General features: G+C 49.8%; 1 protein-coding gene across 5 annotated transcripts in view; it reads right to left on the bottom strand.

The window, feature by feature from the left end:
- Apbb2 (amyloid beta precursor protein binding family B member 2) overlaps positions 1–19,155 on the bottom strand; it is a 315,732-nt gene extending 296,577 nt beyond the window's left edge. For 4 of the 5 annotated variants that reach the window (XM_051165207.1, XM_051165208.1, XM_051165210.1 and 1 more), the window contains exon 1: positions 18,951–19,153. The gene's annotated coding sequence lies outside the window, so the exon portion shown is untranslated. Of the gene's footprint in view, positions 1–18,950 lie in introns of all 5 variants that reach the window. The other variant, XM_051165209.1, reaches the window with a different exon arrangement.
- Between the last annotated feature and the right edge of the window lie 228 nt (positions 19,156–19,383).

Consider the following 19,383-nt stretch of genomic DNA (forward strand, 5'->3'; position numbering starts at 1 on the left):
CAGACCATATTAAATTTATAGAACAATCTGAGGCTGCCAGCCACTCTCCCTGGTAGCCAGGCTCGTCCTTTGTCACATGCAGAGCGGGTCCTCAGGATACAATGTTCTGTGGTTACAGAAATCCTTGATTTGTGTCTAGAGAAAACATCACAACACATACTCCATCTTTTAAAAGTACAGATTACCTTCCATAGACTGGAGAATTTTCTTTGTTTCAAAAAACCAAGTAGGGGCTAAGGAGATGGCTCAGTGGCTAAAGCGCATGTCCCTTGCAAGCGTGAAGACCACAGTTCAAATCCCCAGCACTCAGGCAAATGGGGCCAAGAAGCCCGGCTTGCCAAGCTAGCTAAATCAGCAAGCTCCGAGTTCAACTGAGAGGCCCTGCCTCAATAGTGACTCAAAGATACCCAATGTTAAGGCTCCACACACATGCACCTACAAACATGCAAATGTGCACACATGCAAAACAAATGAGCAAGTAAATTATTTTAAATTTGAAAATTAAGGCCAGAAGGATGATTCAGAAGGTGAAAGAGTTTACCACCAGGCCTGAAAGCCTGAACTCAAGCTCCAGGACCCACACGGTAGATAGAGAAAATTGACAGTCACAGGCTTTCTTCTCTCCTACCTACCTACCTACACACACACAGAGAGAGAGAGAGACAGACAGACAGACACAGAGACACAGACAGAGAGAGAGACAGAGACATAGACACAGACACAGAGACAGAAAGAGACAGACAGACAGACAGAGACAGAGACAAAGAAACAGAGAGACAGAGCGAGAGAGACACAGACAGAGAGAGAGAGAGAGACAGAGACAGAGGTACACACACACAAAATAAGTAAATGTAATTTTATTTTAATTAAGGAGCAAACAGAGAGGGGCATGGTGGCTCATGTTGCTAACACTGAGGCAGAGGGGTTGGCACGAGTTTAGAACCAGCCTGTGTTACACAGTGAGCTGCCAGCCAGCCAAGGCAACAGTGTGCAAAGGACTGGCATAAGAGCATCATGCTGACCAAGCGTGACACAGGATCGTGCCCTAACCCTCAGTCCTCCAAGCCTATCAAACGACATGACACGACATTCCATGGTACTGCTCTGACCGTCTTCAAGGGAAACAACAATAGAAACCCAAACCAGGTGGCTGAATACAAAGCATATTACAAACCTCTTTCCCTGAGCCATTTTAAAGGATCTGTCTTGTGGCTGGAGACTCCTGATCAGGGTTAAGAGAACTGGTCACTCGTCCACAGGACCTAGGTTTGATTCCCAGCATCGACACAGCTCGCAAAAATCCATAATTCTAGTTCCAGGGAACCTGACGCCCTCTTCTGGCCTTCATGGGTAGGTGCAACACAAAAGTGGTCCACAGACACGCATGCTCATAAGAGTAAAACAATAATAAATAAATCTTTAGAAAGAGAGAGAACTGTCCTTTTGTTATAATCCTACATAGGGATAAATTCGATAAAAGCCCCACCACTGGTAGCCCATTTACAAAAGTGCAGTCAGTACAGAAGGACTGATCTACCTGACGACCGTGTGAACAGTAAAACTTGAAAAATCAAAAGAGAAGCTGAGGATGCTGGCCACAGTGACGGCCACGCTGATGGCCACGGTGACGGCCACACTGATGGCCACGGTGATGGCCCATGCTGATGGCCACGCTTATGGCCCACACTGATGGCCCACACTGATAGCATGCTGATGGCCACTCCCAAGCATAGGTTTCACTGGACCACAGCAGCCACGCCCACTGGCATGGCCCCTAGCCGGCCTGCCAGCATCCATCCCACAGGTGGAGAAGCTGTCGCTCCTACAGCTCAAGCTGATGGCCAGATCCATCTGCACCGAAAGCCTGTGGTTTCCTTAGAAGAACATGGGCCAACATTTAGGCAGCCTGGGCTCTGAGAAAGCACGTGACAGACTAAATAGGAAATTGTCATGGTTTTCAAGGACGAGCCAGTGAACGTTCATTTTTTACCCAACTAATTCTTCTCCAAGGGACCTTAGTAATAATACAACCAAAATGTGCCCCCATGAGATCATGCTCAATCCACAGTCCCTCACCCCCCCAGACCAGTCTGGATGATGGTGAGTTTCAAGCAAAAGAAAGGTGTTGATAAGACCAGAACCTGGTGTCAAGCCCAAGTGGCAGGCATCTGTCCCCTCCCCAGCCCTCAGGGTTTACAGACCCAGATGCAGGCCACCGTCAGATTTGGACATGCTCCTAGGAGCTTCAGTCCAAGACAAGTTAACTCCTCCCCAGAATTCTGTTTCACACACTTTTAAGTGAATTGAGTACATTCCCACTGCTGTGCAGCCGTCGGCAGCATCCATCCTCCGAACGTTTCCTCCCAAATGAAACCTTGGTGCCACAGAACGCCAATGTCCACCAGCCCTATCCAAACCAGGTCTGCTGTTTGCTTCTGTGAATGACTGTTCTAGGAGGTAAGTAAAACCACAAGCGGTTTGTGCTTGGTTTATCTCACTCAGCACGGTGCTAGCTCTTTGGTTCCCAGCTAGTCCCTGAGGCACAGTCCTGAGGACAGTCTCAGATGAAACAAGGAGAGACACATAATGATAATTTAACTCCTCTTCTTGTCATCAAAAGGATACAAAACCTTGGGAAGGGAGAAAGACCCGAAGGGCAATTAAGTTGTCCATCGTCCTCCCCAGACACAGAGCTTATTTCTGGGTCTATCCACTCTCCTATCGCTGGCTTCATGCAAACAAACTGCTAACGGTAACATCACCTTGAAACAGCCACGTGGGGACACGCCACCACATTCTTTAACATAAGCATCTACCAAAATGGCATAAAGCCAGGCATTTTTAAATTAATCTCAAGGTCAACGTGAAGGAAAAAATAAAGGTGCTTTAATGAAAACTTGCACCCACCCAGCTCTCCTATGACACAAATAAAGTAAAGCTGCCTTAAGTTTCGCTCTGATAGCAGGACTGTGTTCTTAGCAAGACGGCGCGGTACTGTTTGAGGGCTAGCGCTGCAGAAGGAAGGCAACACCTTCAGGAATGCTCACCCGGGAGCAACTGTTAAGCAAAACTTTATATAAGCTCAGAATGCAGCCATTCATCTCCTCTTATCTCTCTCAAAAGGAAATCGCACAATCCCATGGAACAAAAACCCTGCTTTCTTATAGGAATAAAGGTAATAATGCCACAGACCAATGAGCTCTGGGGTCTTGTTGTTGTTGTTTTAATTGTTTCCTTCTTGCAATTCCCATGTGCTCAGAACCAAGAGGGGTGGGATAAAAATTCAATGAAACTCCACACTTGACTTTAAAAAAAAAAAAAACTAGCAGGAAGGACCTAGGCCTGATAAAGTGAGGTGATTTACACAGAACTAAATCTAGCCGCAGCGGAGATGCCTGGATCCGTGAGGCGATGATCCACTAGTGGATGGAATGCAGGACTTCCGGTATTTATCTTAGCAGAAATAACCTCAAGTCCTGGGGGGAGGAGTCATTTTTAGAAAATGACACTGACCCCATCGCTACGCCCCTGCACAGCAGCAGTTCCGTTTCACCGCACCGTTGCCCATGTTTTTCTCTGCCCAGATCAGTGGAATGCATTAACTATGAAGGCAGCGGGACTCTCCTCGGAGCTGTGGGACACAGGGACCTTGTCCATAGTAACTGTCTCCAGCACCATCGTCCTCCCTGACAGATCGCCTGTCACTTCAGAAGCACACAGCATGAAAACATATCTCAGCTGGAGGCCCAAGAACACAACCTACCCGAATCCAAGGCCCGGAACTAAAGGAGCCAGCCTCCTGCCCTGCTCCATTCTCCTTGCCCTGCCTCATCCTCCCTGCCCTGCCCTTCCTCCCTGCCCTGCTCCCTCCTCCATGCCCTGGTCCCTCCTCCCTACCCTGCTCCTCCTCTCTGCCCTGCTCCCTCCTCCCTGCCCTGCTCCCTCCTCCCTGCCCTGACCCTCCTCCCTGCCCTGCCCCTCCTCCCTACCCTGCTCCTCCTCTCTGCCCTGCTCCCTCCTCCCTGCCCTGCTCCCTCCTCTCTCCCCTGTCCCTCCTCCCGGTCCTGCCCCTCCTCCCTCCCCTGCTCCTCCTCAGCACTCTGCTGCTCTTCTCTGCCCTGCTGCTCCTCCCTGCCCTGCTGCTCCTCTCTTCCCTCCTTAGACTATTTCTCTGGTTGTTCCCTCCAGCTCCTGTCATTCCTGTCTAAGTAAAACCCCACCGTATCTTTCTGGAAACAATGCAGAAGAGAGTGCAGCAGGAGCCGGGGCCTCTTCACCTGCCTGACAACTGAGCCAGAAGTTCTTTTACTCTCACCATGTAGCCAGGCTGTCCCATAACTCTAGATCCTCCTGCCTCAGCCTCCCAAATGCTGAGATTACTTAAGGTACCAGGCTTTCTGCTAACTACCACACCTTAACACATGTTCTTCTTGAGACTCGCCGTGCAGCCCTCACAAGCTCACCCTCCCCTGGCCACTTCTGTGCTTGCTGTGCCAGAGAACCATAAGCTATCAGAAAATTCATCTGTTCAAAATGGCTGACTCAGAACACCTGCATCTGTAACTTCAAGAAAGGCCAAAACTAAACATACTTCAACTAAACGCCAGTTCCTGTAGCCGAGCATGGTACATAATACAACCGCCGACTGCCTATAATCCTGGCACTCGGTGAGCTGAGGTCTGAAGACCAAGAGTTTAGCATAGTTAAGTTGCAGCAGCTCTGAGGAAGGGGGGAGAAGAAAGAGAAAGAGTGAGAAAGAAACAGAAAGAAAAAAAAGGAAGCAGAGAAGGAGGTGTAGAAAAGATAGAAACTGGAGAAAAAGATTAGTTCTCTCAAACTTAATGCTCACCCTTGGAAGGCCACCGGTCACCTCCTCTCTGCCTTCTCCCTAGTCAGCTGCCATCCAGAGCAGTGTCTGCCTACCCAAAAGATGAAATAACATCATAATTTCCTCAATTCAAGTCAAAACCTACAATCTGTTAAACCAAGTGAAGCAAAAGCATATGAGAAATGGGATTTCTAAATTCTAGACCCTTCCCTTTTCCCTTTCCGTTGCTTGGCCAATCTCATCAGACTGTGAGGCTGAGCTGCCACAGATGAGAAACAGTCAACACTCACATCAAGGGAGCAAAGACGGAAAGCATCTTGCCAAGTGTGCTTGCTGGTCACACCTGAGTTCTAGAGACCCTTTTCTCACACACACACACACACACACACACACACACACACACACACACACACACACACAAATACCTGAACTGCCCAGTTACTTTCACTTTTGTTCGCCTGTTACTTTGTTTCTTATCATTTTGTTTCTAACAAGCCGGTGGTGAAACAGCCTATTTCAGACATCATGGAAGCAGTGTTAGAGCTGAGACCCGGGCAGCAGGCTCCATGACACGGTGAGAACAATCCGTGTGCACGGCTGGAGGTGTGTTGGGGATCCCTGAAGACGGAGGTCCTGCTGAAGCTTTCTCCTGGCCTGGAGCGGCTCCTCTGCATGTCACACTTGCTTTTTCATTTAAGTTCTCTCATACGGCCTTTGAATTCGCACTATGTGTGTTCATTATGCGCAGCGTTGTGTGGTATAGACAGGTCAGACCCTTGACATGGCCTTCACTTCCCGTCACACAGGACATAACAGACCATCACCTTCTCACACCACCTGACCTTAAAGGGACTCTAGGCCCCAGGCTCTCATCTATTTCTTTTTCATGGCATTTCCTAGCAAGGTGTCAGAGTAGGAAAAACTCCCTAGTCAAGAAAACAGAGTCTCTTGCTTGGATAAAAGACTTAACCCTCAAGTGGGCTAGTTTAATCACTTTGGCTAAAGGACCTAGGAAGGTGGGCTCACTTTAAGCCAGGCTGAAGAGACAAGTGGAATTCATTCTTGAATGAAATACTGTACTTTTCCTTCGCAGAGTCCCCACCTCTAATGTAGAGGCTTAGAGGCCGCAGCGATGAAGGGTCCTAAGTCAGCCCTCCTTTCTGAATCATCCAAAGCAAGGTTAATTTTCCCCTTTCTTCTTCCTAGGCTTGCTTTTCCTAACACTTCGGGGCTCCCCCGACTCCCCAAACATTTCTGGGCTTCCTTACTTTCTCTAAGGCCTACACACACACACACACACACACACACACACACACACACACACACACCATGTGGCTGCCTGTCAGCCATGTGTCTGACCTGCATGCCAGCGTAAATGGCATGGATTCTTCCCTGCTCGCCCCCATTCCCCCCCCCCCCCCCCGGGCAGCAGATGAAGTTTACAGCTTGCCTGCCCTGGGGTTTTTCTTTTGCACGCTAATAAAAATTGTCCCCATGATTCTATTTGAGTTCACTTTTAAAATGTCTTTATGAACGAAACTCTTGAGTACCAAAAGGTGATCCCCCCACTTCTGCTATATCAAAAACAGCATAATATCTTATAAACCTCCGCACCAGCTCAAAGGACCTACTATCAAAAGACTATGTGCTCAGTAAACATATGCTCAATAAACACCTGACCAAGTAAGGGAAATACTACAGTAGCTTCTCCCTCACCTGAGATAAACACTTTGGCTGTATGCTCTCGATTAAATATGAAAATATGACTTAATTTCAGCTTAGTGTGATCTGGTGGTTTTGTGTTTAAATAAAAGGGCTTTTTGTGTGCAATTTTATTTGCTAAATTAAATGTCCTCTGCGTTTCCTTCGGACTCATTTTATTCCTACATTAGTTGCACTGAAGAAGTAAAGGGAAACTATGTTCTAGAAACAACAAGGGGATCTCTCCAAACCATTCTAGAATGTGAAACAATAGGGGGAAATGCCTTCTATGTAGACTCACACTGACCTCTTTATTCATAGGCAATACAGCATATAGCCTATAAATTCTGAGGAGGAGGAAGAGGCGGGGAGTGGGGTAAGAGGAAACGGAGGAGAAAGTGGGGTTGGAAGAGCAAACAGAAATAACAGATGCAAAAAAAATATGTTCCTTCCAACACTGGGAACTCAACCATAGAGGGACTCAGAATTATCTCACCAGGATCCACAGAGTCATACAGAGGCCAGGAAAAGGTGCAAAAAAAGATGAAGGTTAAAACAGGCTTCGGGTCAGGGACCTCCAATGGGAGCAGAAGAAGCCCTGGCCCTGCCCTGCATAATCATGTACGTGGCTCTCCAGGTGTGCGCCCAGTCCAGCAGCAGAGCCTACCTGGGAAATCATTACAAAGGCAAGCAGGCTTTCCTCAAGCCACACCTCAGAGCAGGGAACTCGGAGGCTAGGACCAGTTAGTTAGATGTGTTTTCACAAGCCCGGGGGGCGACTGATGCACAGTTAGGTGGGCACTGAGTAAGTGACTTCCTGTAGGAGAACTGACATCAGACAGATGAAAAACAGTCCCTTAGGGATGCATGCGGCCAAAGAATGTGTGGCACGTTGTACAAACAGTAGCGTGCAAGTCCGGGGCACGAGAGGAAAGGCAGATCGCTACAGGGGGCGGGGGGTGGCTACAGCGCCAAGCAGCTGGACCTTCAGCCTGCAGGCAGCCAGGAGTCCCTGGAGGCGCAGAATGGGCCTGCCCACACCTGCGGAGAGTTTTAAAAACAGCACAGAGAAGAAGTGACCAGAGACTTGGAGAACAACTGCAAACTCTGAAGGAAGACACTGGAGGCCGCGGGGAACGGCAGGGCTCCACGCAGGGGCTGGAGACAAGTGGTGACTTACACAGTAGCGGTGTAGGTAGCGGGAGCATCGTGGAACAGACTGAGCTGGGACTTGCCTGAACACACCCAAAACCCAACCAAAAGTTGGCCTGGGAAGCAGAGGGCTTCTCTGATGGTAACGCCACACCACACTGCTACGGGTTCTTGAGCTGTCTGTCAACTTGTCTCTATAAATGGGAGCTCCTGAGCCAGCAGGGTGGCCATCCTGGTCAGGTTCACCACAAGGCACTGCGATCAGCACCCAACTTCTGAGAAGCCAAAGAGTTGCAAGCTAAGAGGTGGTTACTCTCATTCAAGAGAAGACCAGAGTTGTGGGGATGGAATTAGAAATGAAGGACCTTAATGTGATGGTTTGGACAAGAGGGGCCCCGCAGGCTCATATATTTTGATATTTGGTCACTAGTTGATGGAATTATTTGGGAAGGATTAGAGGGCGTGTCCTTGTTGGAGGACGTGTGTACTGGGGGTGGACTTTGAGGCTTCAAAGCCTACACCAGGCCTAGCGCCTGTCTATTTTTGTCTCTTTCTCTGTTTCTCTCTGTCTCTCTTTCTCTCTGTGTCTGTCTCTGTCTCTGTCTGTCTCTCTGTCTCTGTGTCTCCCTCTGGGTCTCCGCCGCCATCTTTCAGAAACGATGTAAGGTCTTAGCTACTGCCCCCAGAGATTCGCCTACCTGTGATCTTGCTCCCCGCCGTAATGCTAACGAACTAGCCCTCTAAACTGTAAGCAAGCCCCCAATTAAAATTTTTCTTTTTTTTAGTATATTTTATTAATTTATTCATATTACATCTCAATAGTTATCCCCTCCCTTGTATCCTCCCATTCCTCCCTCCCTCCCATTTTCCCCTTACTCCCCTCCCCTATGACTGTGACTGAGGGGGACCTCCTCCCCCTGTATATGCTCATAGGGTATCAAGTCTCTTCTTGGTAGCCTGCTATCCTTCCTCCCATCAGGGGGCAAATGCTTTCTTTTTATAAGCTGCCTTGATCGCGGGTGTCTCTTCACAGCAATAGAACAGTAACTAAGACACTTGGGGTAGTTTCTTACATTGTCTACAGTCTGTTGACAGCATCCAAAACCTGAACCCCCATTACAAAAATTTAACAGTAAATTTGCTCCCTTGAATGGTGTCCGCAAAGGCTCATCTCCCTGTTAAAGGCTCCAAATACTTTTAGCAGAAGTGAAAATAAGACACGGCTCTAGGCCACGAAGAGGCAGCCACCTAACTGAGATGACAAGGCGGCTCTCCTCGACTTCTATTTTGGGACCGACCGTAAAAGCAGAAGGTGGAGATGTTTCAAATCTCACTGATAGAAGTCTGCGTCTTTGCTTTGATTTTCAGAAATGATTCCTGGCAGGCAGATAATGTTGTGACCCAATTACTGGATTATTTTGGAAGTGGTAGGCACTGAGCGTGGGGGATGAGCTGGTGGGTGCAGAGGCAAGGCTTAGAAGCAGGCGCTACCACCCGCCTCCAATCCCGAAGCCCGTGGCGGAGTAAGTGGTGGCAATCAGGAGAGCAACGCAACAGTCCCCCTGACCTGCTGCTTCCTGCTTTCTCACCATTCCCAAAATAGATGGAGCTAAGGAAAAATCATAAATATCCCTCTCAGCCCTTTAGGAGAAGGCTTGGCAAGGGCATAAATTCGGGTCCCTGGGATATAAGGGATAGAAGGCGAAGAAGCTACTGAGAGCCCTAGAATCCAAGGGTAGGAACAGGGGGCGATAAGGAGAAAAGGTATGGCAGAAACACACAGCCAGGTCTTACACACCAAAGTACACACAGGGGGCTGCGCTAGGGACGCCCCAAAGTTGAGCTCTTTGGGTCAGAAGGCAAACTGTGGCAAACCAAAAGTACTAATGATGGTTAAGGTCTTGCTGCCTGCCAAGTGGTGGTCTAAGCCTTTGCCCTCTAAGGAGTCCTGAAATCCCCAAGCCACGTTACATACACAGCTTTAGCGTTCCTGTCTGCAGGCGAGGGCAGGGTTAGGCACAGTTACAGTGTTCAACTAGAAGTCTGTCACTGGTGGACACAGAGCAACACCAGGACCCTAAGAGTATGATTTTTTTTTCAGCACCAAGCCCCGACACTCTCTGCAGGGCAAGGTTGCCCTGTGCGTTGTACACTGGCTGACAGCATCCCTACTCTGTATCTGCAAAGGCCAGCAGTTCTCCCAGAAATGTCAAGCCAAAATGTCTCCCAGGCCAAGTGTGCCCTTCAGGGCAAAAGTGCCCCCTATCCCCAGTGCACCAAAGCAGGTACCACAGAGGTTTGAATGGAGACAAGCCCCGAAAATTCCAGGGTGTGCCACTCGCCACAGCTCCTCTTTCATGCATGCAGCACCCCCACTTCTGTAAAGGAGGGACAGATTCTTTTCTCCTGCGAAACCCCACCTGGGCCTCCACGACAGCACCCTGCCACCAAGGCTCTGGCACATTACTCTGTCTCCTTGGACTTGGCACAGTGCCTGGCACCAACCATGTATTCAATAAACACTTGCTGCACAAAGAAATGAGCACGTGGAGATGAGGTTTCTGGGAGTCACCAGATGAATGTCTCGCTTCGCTGATGACCTAGAAAGCCATATATGAAACTTGTTTCTTGGGGAGGACCTGAAATTGTGCATTGACAGCAGGAAGAGAGACTCCAGGGCTGAGAGGTGCTCCTCGTGGTATACAGGCCCTCAGTAACTGAGCACTCAGCTAGCCTCAGCCACGGCCGTCCACAAATGACACTGCATTAGTGCACCAAAAATTAAGCTGCCCAGCTGCACAGTACTTCCACCTACAGATGGTACTATCTGGCTACACACAGTACTTCCACTTACAGACAGTACTGCCAGACTATGCACAGTACTTCCACCTACAGACAGTACTGCTGGGCTATACACAGTACTTCCACCTACAGATAGTACTGCCAGTCTATACACAGTACTTCCACCTACAGACAGTACTGCCAGGCTATATACAGTACTTCCACCTACAGACACTACTGCCAGGCTATACACAGTACTTCCACCTACAGAAAGTACTGCCGGGCTATACACAGTACTGCCGGGGTATGCACAGTACTTCCACCTACAGACAGTGCTGCCAGGCTATACACAGCACTTCCACCTACAGATAGTACTGCCGGGCTAGGCACAGTACTTCCATCTACAGACGGTACTTCCAGGCTATACACAGTACTTCCACCTACAGACGGTACTGCCGGGCTATGCACAGTACTTCCACCTACAGACACTACTGCCAGGCTATACACAGTACTTCCACCTACAGACAGTACTGGCGGGGTATGCACAGTACTTCCACCTACAGACAGTACTGCCAGGCTATACACAGCACTTCCACCTACAGATAGTACTGCCGGGCTATGCATAGTACTTCCACCTACAGACAGTACTGCTGGGCTATGCACAATACTTCCACCTACACAAGGTACTGCCAGGCTATACATACTTCCACCTACAGACAGTACTACCGGGCAATACATAGTACTTCCACCTACAGATGGTACTGCCGGGCTATGCACAGTACTTCCACCTACAGATAGTACTGCCGGGCTATGCACAGTACTTCCACCTACAGACAGTACTGCCAGGCTATACACAGTACTTCCACCTACAGACGGTACTGCCTGGCTATGCACAGTACTTCCACCTACAGACGTACTTCTGGGCTATGCACAGTACTTCCACCTACAGACAGTACTGCCAGGCTATACACAGTACTTCCACCTACAGACGGTACTGTCCAGCCATGCAAGAAACTTGATGTAGAAGGTGGCTTGGCCTTTCTATACAACAAAAGTCTACTGAACAAAGTAAACAAAGACCCCCCCCCCCCCCAGTTAAGAACACAGTTAGCAGTAAACAACAGCAGGGCGCCCAGGGAAACATACCATCTCCCATGGTTTCGAGCCAAAGCTCCAAGAGTCAGAACCTCAGATCAGCTGTGGGCCTGCTGAGGAGGCCCTGAAATCCACATGCAATGGCTCAGCTTCCCAGTGCCAGCATGTGAGGACCAATCAGATCCCCCTGTATTTTATACAGAAGCAATCTTCCCTGGGATATGTCCAGAGAGTCCACTGAGCAACATGTTTCCAACATGTCAGCCAGTCACATCTGGATCCTGCTGATCGATTTGTGTTCGGATGAAAAATACGCACTTGAGGGCTAAAACCAAGAGGAAATAGCTGTACCACCAGCAGGCAGACTCCAGTTAACCGTGGGCTTTGAAAACAAACGGGAGAAGGTATGGCGGCAACAAGAAAAGATTTGTGCAGGGCCCGGGCAAAGCGTCTAACTTTTCTGAACCACAGTTAACTGTAAAATCTGAGACGAGGCTGTACCCCAAAGAGCTAAATGGAATGTTTCCGTTAGAGCTCCAGGCACACAACTTCATCCTACACCTGGAAACCAGTGGTCTCCTCAGCACTGACTGATGGTCCGGGACAGCAGGATGGCCACTGTACAGCCTCTACTAGAAAGGACCGTAGCTTTCTTACCTCTAAAATATGAGCGGGCTTTCTGAGGGTTGGATGGCACAATGGCTATGAAGCTCTGAGCCCATTGAGGTTCGGGGCAAAGTTAGTAATGTTATGATCAGTGTCATATAGATGATAAAGCATGGATTTTCATGTGTATGCTTGCGTGTGTTCATGTGTGTGTGCGCAGTCTAAAGGTCAACACTGTTCATGCTCCTCAATCATATTCATTCTCTCTCTCTCTCTCTCTCCTCCCTCCCTCCCCCTCCCCCCCCCCCCCCTTCTCTGGCTTTTGGAGACAGGGTTTCTCTGTGTAGCGCTGGCTGTCCCGGAACTCACTCTGTGGACCAGGCTGGCCTTGAACTCAGAGATCTGCCTGCTTCTGCCTCCCTAGCACTGGAATCAAAACCGTGCTACCATGTCCCAGATCTCATCCTTATTTTTAAAGGCAGGGTCTCTCACTGAGCCTGAAACCTTACTTATTCAGCTAGACTGACTGGCCAGCAAGCCCCGCAGGTCTCCCAGTCTCCTCCTGTCCAGAGCTGGACTACAGAAACAATGCTCAGCTTTTACGTGGGTGCTGAGAATTGAACTTGGGTCCTCAGGCTTGCAAGGCAAGTACTTTACTGACTGAGCCATCTTCCCAGCCCCACTGAGGACAGATTTCTAAAGTGTTGCCTGAAACACATCATTTACTGTGTTAAACTATTATTTCAAACCTGGAAACACTTTTCTTCCTCTGCCCTAACCAAATAGTAACACCCCCCACCCCTACCACCTCCACCACCTCCAACCCCCACCACCTCCATCACCTCCACCATCCCCCACTACCACCATCACCACCACCACCTTCCTCCCACTACCACCACCTCCTCCTCCTCCACCACCACCACCACCTCCACCAACCCCACACCCTCCACCTCCACCACCCCCACCACCTCCATCACCACCACCTCCACCACCACCACCCACTACCATCACCCCCCCATCACCACCACCCCCAAAAAGGTGAAAAGCAGCAATTCCAGGGGCCAACCAAGCTTAACCTTCCTCTAACCAACTCAGGCTCATCCTGGAGGGCGTGATAGCACGGGGGGGGGGGGGGGGGGGGAAAGCGCGCGGGGGCCCGGGGGGGGGGGGGGGGGGGGGCGCAGCGCACACTAAGAAGACTGTTAAGCAATTCTTGATTCAATGGTCTTGATTCTAAGAGCAATTCCTAGAATCACCATCTCCAAATTGCAAAAGCACACTGTTCTGCCAGAAAGAGGCCTGCATAGACAACGAAGCAAATACCAAGCCTGCATCTCCGGGCCTGCCTGCGGAGTTCACGGCTCAGCCGCGCGCCCTGTCTGCTCTCGCAGGCCTCTTGCAGGCCCTCGCCTTGCATCTTGGCACTCTCCTTGGCATTCTTGGGCTACAATTCAAAAAACTACTCGCTGGTTCCCAGGGCACTTCCAAAATGAGTTCCCTCACAGCCCCAGGGACTTTGGGTGACTGGACATTCCTGGAAGGCCCAGGCCCCCCGGCAGCCCACCCACAAGCTCTCTGGCTTCGCTACTAACTCAATCCCAAGGGCAGAACTCTAGGTCTCCAGACCAGATTCCCAGACTTAGCAATTTCATGGACCATTAAGCTGCCAAATGAAAATATTCCCATTCCTTCACAAAAGATTCTTGCCCCAAAATCGGAAGGGCATAATCTCAAAGAAAGAGACAGCTCTTCTCATTTGAACACCAATAAAACGCTGGCTTTATCATCACCGTTATCACTGCAGTGAGGACAATGAAAATGTCACTGAGGGCTTTCTGAGCCCTCAGGCTTGCACTGTGTTTTGCATATATACACAAAGCATCCACTTTTCCAATGCATACAAATTAAGATCTGATTTCTGGGGTAGTGGATTGGAAAGGCTGCATCCTGTCCCACCAGCAACACCAAGCCTTCCTTCCCCAGCAAAGGAACTCGCCCTTCCTCTCCAAAACCCTGCAAAGTCTCCTCTAGTTGCATCCTCCAGGATGCACGCTCCTCCTGTTAGCTCAGTTCAAAACTCTGCATTTTTTTTTTTTTTTTTTTTTTTTAGTCAACTAAAAATAACAAAGGCACACTTCCTCCCACTCCAAGCATTCCTGAAGCCGGCTTGCCAATATAACTAAACTTCAGAAACTTCAGGTACTGCCCAGCAGGCAAATCCTGCAGCATACACAAGAGGAAAAGAGCACACCGGGCTAACTTCCTCAGAGTCTCAAGTCATTAACATAAAGAAAACCTTTAAAGTGCATCTCCAACCCATTGTTTTCCCCTGCGTATGTTCTCTCTCCTTTGTCTCTGTGAACCCATTGCATTTTATACATTCTCTATACCAGAAAATTATACATTGGTATTTTTTTCCCTTTTGTTTTGTCTGTGTCTTTTGTTGTTAACTGATTAGTTAATTAGTAAGTTAGCTAGTCAGCTGACCTCCAGTGCTTTTAACGAGATCCAGGCTCCCAAGTCTTCACCCCACACGGTGATGACCTACCTTGTTTGCCCTACTTCCTGTCCTTCCTGTGTTTGCAGTCCCAGCCTTGCTCCTTGCAGAGGTTCAGAATCCGAATACTCACTGAAGGCCAGAGACGCTGATGCCACTGTCGTCACTATTACTTAAGTGGTGCAGTATCTCTGGCCACCCTCTCCTGCCTCACTTAAGGATTAATGGTGCTGAGTTCTGTGAGGATCCTGAAAGCAAAGCATGCATAACTCGGAACGGGACAGGCCCCCTGTGCGCTCTGTCCCACCACGGTCTAGCTGGCATGCCTGCTACTGCAACAGCCAACCATCAACACCTGTAGCGAGCCAGCGAAGACGCTCACAGTGAAGGGCAGGGCATTCAACTCCCAAGGCCAAGAGCTGTGCCTCGCATTAAGGGCAGAAGGCGAAGGATAAAGATATGGAATGGTCTGCTAAAATTCTACAAGATAGAGCCCAGCAGTCCAGACACGGAATGCCACCTCTGCAGTCCACAGGATCTTCTAGATGACTTGGGAGCCTAAAAGAAGAAAGTCTCTCTTCAGAAGATGCTAAAATAACTTCCCCAAATCTACTTAATAGCCAAGCCTAACCCCAGCTCTACCTCAGAAGGACACGGGAACACAGAGTTCGTTTATGAAAACTATTTTAGAGCAAAGGAAAAAAAAAAAAAAACCCCAATGGGAGGAAGGAAACTTGTATTAGACAAAACAAGGACAGTACAGGCTCTGAGATGCACAAAACCAGCCTCACCTACGCTCTACATGAACTCCTCCCTCCCTGACTGCCTCTGGACCAGGCCAGGGACTCAGTACACCAGGCGGAAGGTACATACTACTGCAAATCTCATTCTACAAATGGGGAAACTGAATTCTCCAAGTCACAGAGAAAGTTGGAGCAAATGGAGGAGCAGGGCACAGAAGCAAAGGCTTTGGAGTCACTGCTTGGTGGCCTTTCTATCCAGTTCTACCAGACCCTTCATTACAGCCTGCCACTCCGCCTCAGACAAGCCATTACAGCTGCAAAACACGCCATCAACACATATCATCACGCAGAACGCGAGCTGATAACACTGAAATGAGTGATCCGGGCTTATCATCCTGAGGTTTACTACTACGTGCTAGTACCACAACAACGCTGAAAATAAATGAACACAAAACAGTTTTAAAACTACATACAGAGGCTTCTTACACGCATGTCAATCATTCTGAAGACACACTGTTTTAATCAAACCTAATCCTAAACAACAAATCAAAGATGTCTTGCAAGAGGGTGCTCAGGGAATAGTAATGAGACACACACTGAAGTGCTCTCCTCCTATGAGAGAAAACTTCTCAGTGAAATTGCTACAAGAGCAAAAGTCTCCACCTCTCAGAGGGGTTTTCTGGGACAGGGACATGACAAGATACCATCGGCAAAGGATACCTCATGAGGGGCTAAGGAGATGGCTCAATTGGCCAAGCACTCACCATGCGAAGGTGAGGACCTGACTTTGACTCCGGGACGGTCATTAAAGGCAGGCATGGTAACACCGTATTCTTACCGCAAGATGAAAGGCAGAGAGAGGATTAGCCCTTAGCCTGGCATGCAGAGCAGTCAACACTAAAGAGGAAACTTTTATCTAAAACAGGTGGAGGTACCACGACCTACACCAAAGAATCCTCTGACCATCACATGTGCACGTGACAAGCCTGTGTGTGTTTGTGTGTGCACATATATGCATGTGCACACCACAAACAAGACACTGTATGTAAAGAGCTTAATATGAGTTTTGTCATGTAACAGCCATCAATCAAATGCTAGTTTCCTTAATACAGGCAGGGAAAGTATCACCCACATAATAAGTAGTAATACAATATTTTCCCAAAACATCCTAGGAGCCTAGTCAGTGTAGTAAGTAGCTGTAGATCTCATAAAACACTATAGTGTCTCTGGACACTTAAGGTGTTACACTGCAAAGGTATTGTCTCTTTTAAAGGTGTGGAAAGATATTAAGATTCCATTTTTCTTAGGTAAATGCAGATGCCCATTAATCGAGGTGAACAGCAGAATACAACTCTAATACTCATGGGAAGTGTTCGTTCCTGCTGCAACAGAGAAAGAATCCAATGTTTGTTGCTGTTTCTCCTCTGGCAGGAAATGTCCTCATAAAACAAAAACATGACATGCAAACTAACTGTTCTAAAATACTGTTTACACACACGTGTTCCTGTAATATTTGTCTTTTCCTAGACAACACTGTAGTCTGTGTTCATAATAGTAAAACTAAATATAAAATATTACTCTGTTACATTGTAGCTCTGCATGCTTTGAAACTACTTCTTTAAGGAAGTTTCAGAAAGCAGGATTCTGCTGGCTCCTTAAAGGTGAATAGTTTAAAAGCATCCATTTGGGGACAGCAGCAGCACTTTGACCAGAAAAGGGGTCTCAACCTGAATCCTTTTACAAAAGTGAAGTGGCATTCTGTTTCTGGGAACTTTCTCAAGACATCTACCATTCTAACAGCACATCAAGTTCAGAAGGGCAGTGGTAGCCACCTTGCACCTGTGGCACTCCTTATCCCCCCACCCCCCACTCCCACGCACCCGCCACAGATGGGAGCGCCACAGATGGGAGCACCACAGATGGGAGCACCTCACACTCCTGCCACCATCACCCCTTCCCACCACATTTCTGCCTGCCCCATAGGGAGGGATTCCCCTCCTCAGGACAAATATCATTTTCCCAAACAGGTGACATTTCTAAGATTCTGCTAAGAATCCCCAAATTCTGAGGAACCCAAATTCCGCTTCCAAGATATAAACTGAAAACAAGACAAAGCCTGTTCCTAAGTTCAAAATGAACCACCCCCTTGAGAGTCCTGTTTCCACAAGGTCAGCCACACAAATTCAGGTACTACTTCCATGGCCATTTCAGGGAAGGATCTGTAATGCCATGACAAAGGAGAGAGAGAGAGAGAGAGAGAGAGAGAGAGAGAGAGAGAGAGAGAGAGAGAGAGAGAGAGAGAGAGAGAGAGAGAGAGAGATATTGAAGAGACCAAATCCTAAAACAACTTCATAATTTATCCTTAAATAGGTGAAATGAAGAAATAACAAAAAGGGCCAGCCTTGCAAAGTTTTTTTATTTCTTGGAGTTAAAATGGCATTGTTGTTTCGCTGTTTCTTTATGACTTTCATTTAAGTCACCAGGCTAAAAGCAAAGCCAGTGACAGGACTTTTTAAAATTGCCCCTCTAAGAGCCCCACTGGGCTTCAGACATTGACCTAATTCCTCCATGTGAGCCCGCTCCGACCACTCAAACCATCCGGAACCGAGTGGAACAGTAGTAGCTGTGCGGAACCTCGCTACAAAACGGTCCCAATTCTCCATCTGATTTCTCCATTTTTTTTTTTTTTTTTTTTCCTTTAAGCTCCACACTCCCTTGGCCTTTTGCGTCTGACCTTCTATTTCCAGACCTCTCCACCAACGACGGGGTGGGGTGGGGGGAAGGACGGACCACCTCTCATTGTTTCTAAGGGACGCCGCATCCCTCCCTCCGCCCAGCTAGTTTTTCGGTCGCTCAAATGTCATTTCTGGCATCTGAACCACTATTCCTCCCAGCGGGCACCACTGGGGGGTTCGGGACCCCAACGACCGGCTTCCCTGATCTGGCCCTCTGCACACAGCCATTTTCTAGTTAAAATGCTCCCTGCTCGGCAAGAGGGGACAGGAACTTTGCCCCCTCCTCCCCTCTGGCCCAGCCGGGCTCTCAGTACCCGGAGAGACACTGGCCAGGTTCTCCGAGTCTCCGGGAAGAGTGCGCCGCCGGGCGGACAGGCCGGTTCCAGGGCAAGGGGGGCGTGCGCTGCTCGTCGCCCGCGCCCACCCGCACTTTGCCCTCCGCAGTCTCCGCCCGGGCACAACCCAGCGTCTCCGGTGTCCCAGCCCCGGCCCAGCCCGAGCCCTGGCTGCGGAGAGGTGTGACAGGGCGAGCCGGCAGCTAGAGAACCGGCCCTGAGACGCGGGAGCCGGGCGAGCGGGAGACTCCTCTGCGGGCGCCGGCTGCAGATGCGGCAGGCTGGGGCTGCGGCTGGGCGGGTGGCGGGGACCGCCAGAAACCGAGCAGCAGCCGGGGCGTTGCGAGTTGGGGGGGCGGGTGGAACGGGGGACAAGCAGCCAGGCTCGCCCGCTGCCCGGCTCCCGGGCGCCGCACTCCGGGCCACCCCCACCCACCGGATCCCCAGGTTGAAGGCATGGAAGTAAGCCCGGCTCACCGGCGCTGCGCGGCGTTTCGATCGGCTCCTGGGTCTCTCGCTGAACGCCGGGAATCAGCTGCGGGCTGCAGCACGCGAGCTTCCTACTTAGAGCAGCACTGGCTCCGGCGACTGAGCATGCCCAGTGCGTCTCCGCGAGGCCCGCGCAGGGAGCAGCGGCGGCAAGATTCCACTTCTCCTGGCTTTGGCGGCGGCTGCGCGAGGAAAGGCTCGCAGGGGCCTGGCGGAGCCCGGCGAATCCGGCAAGGCGGGGCCGGGCTGGGGGGGGGGGGGGGGGGGGGGGTGGGGCCGCGGCGGAAGAGGGGCAGGCCGCGCTCCCAGGGCGACCCCTGCAGGTGGAGAAAGCCAGGTTGCCGCACAGCAGAGAGGCGGGGTGCGCCAGGGTGATACACCCGGAGGCTGGGGGCGCGGGGCAGCCCGGGTATCCCCTTCC

Source organism: Acomys russatus, chromosome 22, assembly GCF_903995435.1.
Source record: "Acomys russatus chromosome 22, mAcoRus1.1, whole genome shotgun sequence".
NCBI lineage: Eukaryota > Metazoa > Chordata > Mammalia > Rodentia > Muridae > Acomys > Acomys russatus.